Source organism: Theropithecus gelada, chromosome 17 (assembly GCF_003255815.1).
Source record: "Theropithecus gelada isolate Dixy chromosome 17, Tgel_1.0, whole genome shotgun sequence".
NCBI classification, from domain to species: Eukaryota; Metazoa; Chordata; class Mammalia; order Primates; family Cercopithecidae; genus Theropithecus; species Theropithecus gelada.
In genome coordinates, this window is record NC_037685.1 from 52,599,424 (window position 1) to 52,607,524 (window position 8,101).

Below are 8,101 nucleotides of genomic sequence, written 5' to 3' on the forward strand. Positions count from 1 at the left end.
TAGGAACTACAATTCAAGATGAGATCTGAGTGGGGACACAGCCAAACCATATCTGTGCCCATCTACATTGGGGCAGGGTTATCTCAGTGTCTTGCGGAAACACCCTCACACATATGCCCAGAAATTGTGTTTTACCAGCTATGTGTGTCTCTTAATCCAATCAAGTAGATGTCTAAAATTAACCATCAGAATATTTATGCTTGATTCATGGCTGAAATTTCAGGATGAAAGCTATGAAATCTCTGTTTGTGTTTGTATGTCTATTAATGTGTGTTATGTATATGTGATATTTTCTTAACTCAGGATAGCGTTGCAAAATTCATTTATAAAATCCTTTAAAGGTGCTCCATTCTAACTTGGCTTGGAAAAAAATAAGCATTTATAAATAAATATTCACCAAACTCCTAGAAATATAGGAACTGATCAAATGTTTTTTAAGTTAACACGATTTGGATAAAACTAAGTTAAATAAGGTTAATATAATATTTTTAGTATAATAAAACAACTGTGTCTTCAAAGTTACCACTACTGAATTTAAAACAAGCATCAATTCCTATTCTGCTTGAGTTCTAGTCAAATAAGCTAATATTATACTTACTAGAAACGTAAAATCTTAAAGCTTATAGATATGATTCTAATTAAGTTGTCATTCTTATGAAAAACATTATTTCTTTTTTATGGTGAAAAGATATACATATATTTAGAGTTAGCCAGCTGGACTCGGTTTAGATGATCCCAATTTTGTTGCAACATCCAAAGCGTCACAATCAGGAGCCAGTTGAACATATGCCTTCTTCTCTTTTTCAAGTCGAATCAGGATGTTGACTGTGGCCACATCCATGTCCCAGAGCTTCTTCACAGCCTGTTTGATCTGGTGCTTGTTGGCTTTAACATCCACAATGAACACAAGCATGTTGTTTTCTTCTATCTTCTTCATGGCCGACTCAGTGGTCAGCAGAAACTTGATGATAGCATAGTGGTCAAGCTTGTTTCTCCTGGGGGTGCTCTTCCGAGGATATTTGGGCTGCCTCCGGAGTCGCAGTGTCTTGGGCCACCTCAAGGTGAGCGGATCTTCTTTTTTTTGTGTTGCCGTGGACACCTTTCAACACTGCCTTCTTGGCCTTTAAAGCCTTCGCTTCGGCTTTGGCTTTAGGAGGGGTAGGAGCTTCCTTCTTCACTTTTGGTGCCATCTTGTGAAAAGCGAAAAACATTATTTCAAAAATAACTTGTTTACTGTAAACCTGCTTAATAGTAGCTTCCAAAATACTTTCGGTAATTTTTAACCTTAAAGTTAAGCTAAGTAAAAGATTTGCATTGAATATCTAGACCATTTATAAATAAGATACGATACTAAAACATTAATTACTGAACATAAATAATTCAAGTTTATATACTTTTGGCTTCTTATTTTTACACAGAGACTAAAGATATTTTGGCCCTTTAATAAACATGGTTTTGTCTGCCACAATGAGAAATTGTACTATGAGGAAACACATCCCTGTAGATGTTGGGAGATGGTATACTCATACATTTTATAACCTACTATAGAATACTAATATATGACAGTTTATAACTGTTTACTTCCTAGTTTTCTCTGGAAAATAAAAGATTACTAAGTATTAAAATTATAATCAATATATGTAAATAAAACTACTAGAAGCAATAGAATAACTAGAAACGACTCTATGCAAAGCATGCAAGAAAAGTAGGGCATGTTTCGCAAGTAAAGTAGGATGTATTTTTTATAAGGAAAACCATACAAAAGATACAAATAAAAACGGATATCTAACCTTCCCTGTGTTATATTTGTATGGGTAAAATGTTACGTTTTCAGAAATTATATAAAATTCCTGGAAATTTGTCAGTGTCCTCCTTATACATGCTATGTGCCAGTATAGAGTTATGAGTCATAATTCCAATTATTACTTTAAATGTTGTGCCGGGTGCAGTGGCTCATGCCTGTAATCCCAGCACTTTGGGAGGCCGAGGCGGGTGGATCACAAGGTCAGGAGATCAAGACCATCCTGACTGACACGGTGAAACCCCTTCTCTACTAAAAATACAAAAAATTAGCTGGGCATGGTGGCAGGCACCTGTAGTCACAGCTACTCCAGAGGCTGAGGCAGGAGAATGGCGTGAACCCGGGAGGAGGAGCTTGCAGTGAGCCGAGATCGCAGCACTGTACTCCAGCCTGGGTGACAGAGCGAGACTCCATTTCTAAATAAATAAATAAATGTTGTATGCCACAGAAAAAATAGAATATCCTTTTCAATTGTGGTATAATCACAGCCATTTCATAATCTTTGTCATTTAGATATTTTTTCCCCCTGATGCTTTCCTGAAAGCTCCTGCGATCAGCTACAGGTCAGAATGTTCATCTCCAATACAGGACTCCCTCTGAGACTCATGGAAAAGAGTATGACAAGTACTCTGGTTAAAGACTTCTGATGATATTGCTTAAATAACTTTAAGACCATATACTTGACTCAGTGAAGATCTCCAGAAGCCTGGTGGAGAAATTAATGGGGTCATGAGACTGCTAACCCAAGATCCAGCAAGACTGGAATTGATTACATGGCACTGAATGAACTGATGAAAATTGATTATAATTTTATAGCTTTTTAGAGCATTGCTGGTTCTTTAATGTTCTAGTTTCTGGATTTAGGAAATCTCTTTCTCTTAATCTAACTGTAACTTACAACAATTTAGTAGGTTATACTTTTGTAAACAGAAATGAAGCATTTTTCTTTTTTTCCCTGCCTAATCTCTCCAGAATTTTGAAATTCTTACTGAATACTCTTATTTTCATGATGATATAGTTATTAGCAAAAGTCCAGTAAGAATCTGTTCACCTTATAACAGGATATAATTGGAAAATTTGGTTATATTATCAAGGTTTTTACTGGAATATCATATTTTGGAAGTGTACCTAAGATCAGTTACGACCAGCAATTTTAAGTAAGTAAGGCTGACTTTTATGGAGACAATGCTTGCAAAGCACTGTGAGAAATGGGAAAGTTCTTCAAAGATTGTAAAAAGTCACAATTTCTTACTATAAGATTGCTATCCACTATTTTTATGTATGTGTGTGTGTGTAGGTGTGTTCCAAATCTGTTGTCCTAGCTTGCTCCGGCATGTCTGGACAGAACTAGACAAGCCCCAGCCCATAGTGTATGCCATTCCTTATTTGGAGATGCTTCCTTAACTATCCCTGGCAACTTCCTTTTCTTTCTTTGTTCTATTCCCCTTACCTAATTAAGAAAGTTTTAAACTAATAGCCAATTGGGTAAAGTGTAAAATGTGAGGTCCTATTCCAGCCAATGGAAACTGGACACAGCAGTAGGTTAGACGCATCAGGTTATAAGTAACTCTGTCTCCTTTGTTCGGTGTGCTCTTGTGGCTGGACAGCTATTGAGTAGCACCCTTTCTGCAGAAAGTAAAGCTCACCTTGCTAAGAGATCATTTGTTCCCATGTTAATTCTTTTTGTTGTTTTGTTTTTTGGAACACCAGAAACTTCATTCCCAACAGCACTCTGAGAAAAGCCAGGCTGATACTTAGATTACAGGGTTCACAGCCTTACAGGTTAGTAAAGAAGGTCATTTCCTGGTAGGCCCAGGAATTTAGGGATATTTTGGGGGCTTCAAGAAGAGAGGAATTCACACAAAGCTATAAGGACTGCAGCTGAAATTTGATAGTATGTTCTTAGCTTGGCTTTTAGCCTGAATAAGGCCTTTAAAAGTCAAATCTGAGATTCTGTATGAAAACTTCCAGCAAAGAAACTTGAAAACACCTATGTGGTCATCTCCTGTTCTTGCTGCACTTACGTAAATAATCAAGCAAAATCTAACAAAACTAGACTTATTTTTAAAACAAGAATAGTCTTACTTTGATTATGATCAAAAATGATGGTTACTACAGAGAAATTTATAACTATTTCCAAAACAATGGAAAACTATAACTTGGCCGGGCATGGTGGCACATGCCTATAATTCCAGCACTTTGGGAGGCCAGGAGTTCAAGATCAGCCTGGGCAACATGTTGAAACCCCGTCTCTACCAAAAATACAAAAATTAGATGGGCACCATGACATGTGACTGTAGTCCCAGCTAATGAGGAGGCTGAGGAGGGAGGATCACTTGCACCAAGGAGGTGGAGGTTACAGTGAGCGGAGGTTGTTGCACCTTTGCACTCCAGCCTGGGCGACAGAGCCAGACCCTGTTTCAAAAAAAAATTTTTTTTAAGGAAAGCTATAGCTATTGTGGGTTATCAGATTCTAGTCTTGTTTATTGTTTTGGGGCTATTTTTACCTCTTTGTATACTGGATCCTGCCATCTGATGAATTTTGTCCCACAATGATACTTGTGGAATAAGAAGTCAAGTATTGTCTCTCCTACTAATGTATCTATTGTCAGTTAATTTGAAGGTCTCCAACCCTGGAACAAAGTTAGAAGAGGTAGGTTTTGCTCCCCAAAATGCATAACCAAACTGTGGTACATTCATGCAATGGAATACTATTTAGCCATAGAAAGGAACAAGCTATCAACTCACACAAAGACATGAGTGAATCTTGTATGCACATTGCTAAGTGGAAAAAGACAGTCTGAGGAGAATACACACAGTGTGACCTCATTTAATGAGACACTGCAGAAAGCAAACTACACAGATGGGAAGCCATTGGCTCCATGGGGTGGGGGTTTGAAGCATTCCGTATGATACTTTAATAGTGGGTACCTGCCACTATGCATTGGTCAAAATACGCAGAATTTTACAACCAAATGGATAAATCAAACTCTATTCAAATTAAATAAAATTACTCAGGATGTGGAGTATCCAAGGACAGAATATATCATGTGAAAAAGAATTTAACTATGCTACAAATTACTATGGTTTGGATGTGGTTTGTCCCTGCAAAAACTCGTGTTGAAATTTGACCCCCAATGTGGCAGTGTGGGGAGGTGGGGCCCAGTGGAACATGTTTGGGTCATGGGGACAGATCCCTCATGAATAGGTTAATGTCCTCCATGGGGGTGAGTGAGTTCCACTCTCACAGGAATGGATTAATTCCTGCAGGAGTAGGTAGTTAACAAGAGTCTGGGTTGCTTGCCTTCCTTCTTGCTTTCGCTCTTGCTATGTGATCTCTGGTGCACCCCTTGCTCCCGTTCCACTTTCCACCATGAGGTGAAAAAGACTGAGACTCCACCAGATGCAACTGCCCAATCTCAGACATTCCAGCCACCAGCATTGTGAGCCAAAAGGACCTTTTTTACTTGCAAATTACCCAGCCTCAGGTATTCTGTTACAGAAGCATAAAACAGACTAAGACACAAATGTAGGAAAAAACTCACTGAAGGTGTAGGGAAAATGGTGTTGACCTAAGTCACTTTGAAAATGAATAGAATCTGTATGCTGAAGGCAAATGAACTATACTTCATCACTGGATTCCATTTTATAAAGTTCTTTCCAACAGAAGCAATTGTGAACAATTGTAAAACCACACTATGTATATCTGGAATAAAACAATGACTTACATAAGTCGCAGATGGTAGGAACCAGGTCTCTCACTGTTGAAGTGGGAGGTTACAAATTAGCAAGGGGAGAAGGCTAGAATGATTCATGTGATAGTAGATCAGAGATGGAGACATCAACGTAAACTTATGTTTAGTTTAATATAGATACACACAGTTCTACATAGAAAACTTTATAATTAGGTGTGTATAGGTAAGTTAGACACACACATAAACGTCCTAGCATTGCTAATGAGGGACAAGTGCTCATTCAACAATGTGCTCATTCGGCAGCCAGATGTAAGTTTTCCTACCAGTCTGAAAGGAATCAGGCTCTTTGAAGAAATGTCTGATACTAGAACTGGGACAGTAAATATAGGAGCCAGGATAATCTTGAAGTATCAGAAAGTAAGTAAGTACTAAAAAAAAATTAAAATATATCAATGAAAAATAATAGCCAATAAAAACAGCTACTGATGGCCAACACAGGAATGAATTGTAGTGTTGAACAATAATTAAAGCTGAAAGTAATTATCTAGGTGTCTGTATTTGTATACACAGGTGAATAAGAAAATAGAGTTGCATAGAAATCTCCTTTGCAAAAGAATTCCAAGTAACTGATGTAGACACTCAGCCATCAATAATGTGGAGCCAACTCCTCACTCCGTAAGTGTGGGCTCCGCACAGTGACTTGCTCCAAAAGAACACATGCAGTATGGGCAAGGAGGAAAAATAACTTCACAGTGGAGAAACCTGACAAACAGTAGCTCTGCCAAATGATCCAAGTGAACATCAAAGGTGACAGTTCACCTTGAGAACATGCAGTGACAATGGGGGACATTCTACAAAATTCCTGACCAATCCTCCTCAGTACTATCAAGGTCAGCATGACATGGAAAGCCTGACACACTGTCACAGCCAGGAAGAGCCCACAGGGATGTGATGACTACATGTCATGCGGGATCCTGGATGGGATCCTGGGTCAGAGTAAGACAGAACCAAGGGAATCCAAATGAAATATGAACTTTAGTTAATAATAGTCTATCAGGGCCGGGCGCGGTGGCTCAAGCCTGTAATCCCAGCACTTTGGGAGGCCGAGGCGGGTGGATCACGAGGTCAGGAGATCGAGACTATCCTGGCTAACATGGTGAAACCCCGTCTCTACTAAAAATACAAAAAACTAGCCGGGCGAGGTGGCGGGCACCTGTAGTCCCAGCTACTCGGGAGGCTGAGGCGGGAGAATGGCGTGAACCCGGGAGACGGAGCTTGCAGTGAGCCGAGATCACGCCACTGCACTCCAGCCTGGGAGACACAGTGAGACTCCGTCTCAAAAAATAAAAATAAAAAAAAAATAATAGTCTATCAGTATGGGTTCATTAACTATGACAAATTATATAAGAGATTAATAAGCCATGTGAGACACACTGATAGAAGATGTTAATAAGAGCCAAAACTAGGTTGCAGCTACATGGGAAATCTCTGCATTTTTTTTTTCTGTCAATTTCTGTGTGAGTAAAAAAATGATGTAAAATAAAACTTTATTTAAAACACTGTTATATTTTTTGAACACTTCTTTGTTTAATTATTTATACCATGAATTACTAGTAATTGACACTGTTAACTAGTCCTTTTTTTTTTAATAAGAGCATTTATGATACAAAAAATTAAACAGTGCAGACTGATATATACATCAAAACAAATGCTCTTTACATGTTTTCTGTTACAGTAGTCACACATATGTGTAAACTTAATTATCATCTTTTTTTATTGTGCTGTGGTTATGTCCTGGGTTCATTCTCTAAAATGCTGTTTGCCTTAGACCTGGAAAAAAAATAACCATACAGACTCTGTTTCAATTCATGGCTAAATATTTTCAAATGAGTGACTTTGTAAAAACATGTTCTAATGTAAAATTGATTCATTGTGATGGGATCACTTATTCCAAAGACTTCTTGTCTTTATTTTGTGCCCATGCCTACCTTTTAGCCATAATACAACAGAATCAAATATTAGGCACTGGGAAAAAATATTCAAAGAAAGAAAGAATGTGGAGAGAACTTATGACCATGATGATTCAATGTTTTACCACAATGCTTTTTAAAACAGAAGAGTGTAAAAGGATATTCAAAATCAGTTTCCTCAGTGAGGCTTTGCAGAAAATGAGGAAACTAGAGAAACAAAAATGGCAGGACATTCTACAGGTGATTTTAGATGTTGCTATGTTTTGTGGGAAAAAAATACTTTTACCTTTTAAAGAATCGCAAAGGGCCGGGCGCGGTGGCTCAAGCCTGTAATCCCAGCACTTTGGGAGGCCGAGATGGGCGGATCACGAGGTCAGGAGATCAAGACCATGCTGGCTAACACGGTGAAACCCCGTCTCTACTAAAAAATACAAAAAATTAGCCGGGCGAGGTGGCGGGCGCCTGTGGTCCCAGCTACTGGGGAGGCTGAGGCGGGAGAATGGCGTGAACCCAGGAGGCGGAGCTTGCAGTGAGCTGAGATCCGGCCACTGCACTCCAGCCTGGGCGACAGAGCCAGACTCCGTCTCAAAAAAAAAAAAAAAAAAAAAAAAATAAATAAATAAATAAATAAAAAT

At 38.6% G+C, this 8,101-nt stretch overlaps 1 pseudogene; it reads right to left on the reverse strand.

The window, feature by feature from the left end:
• Positions 1 to 706: 706 nt before the first annotated feature.
• LOC112611068 lies at positions 707 to 1,190 on the reverse strand (annotated as a pseudogene).
• Positions 1,191 to 8,101: the final 6,911 nt, after the last annotated feature.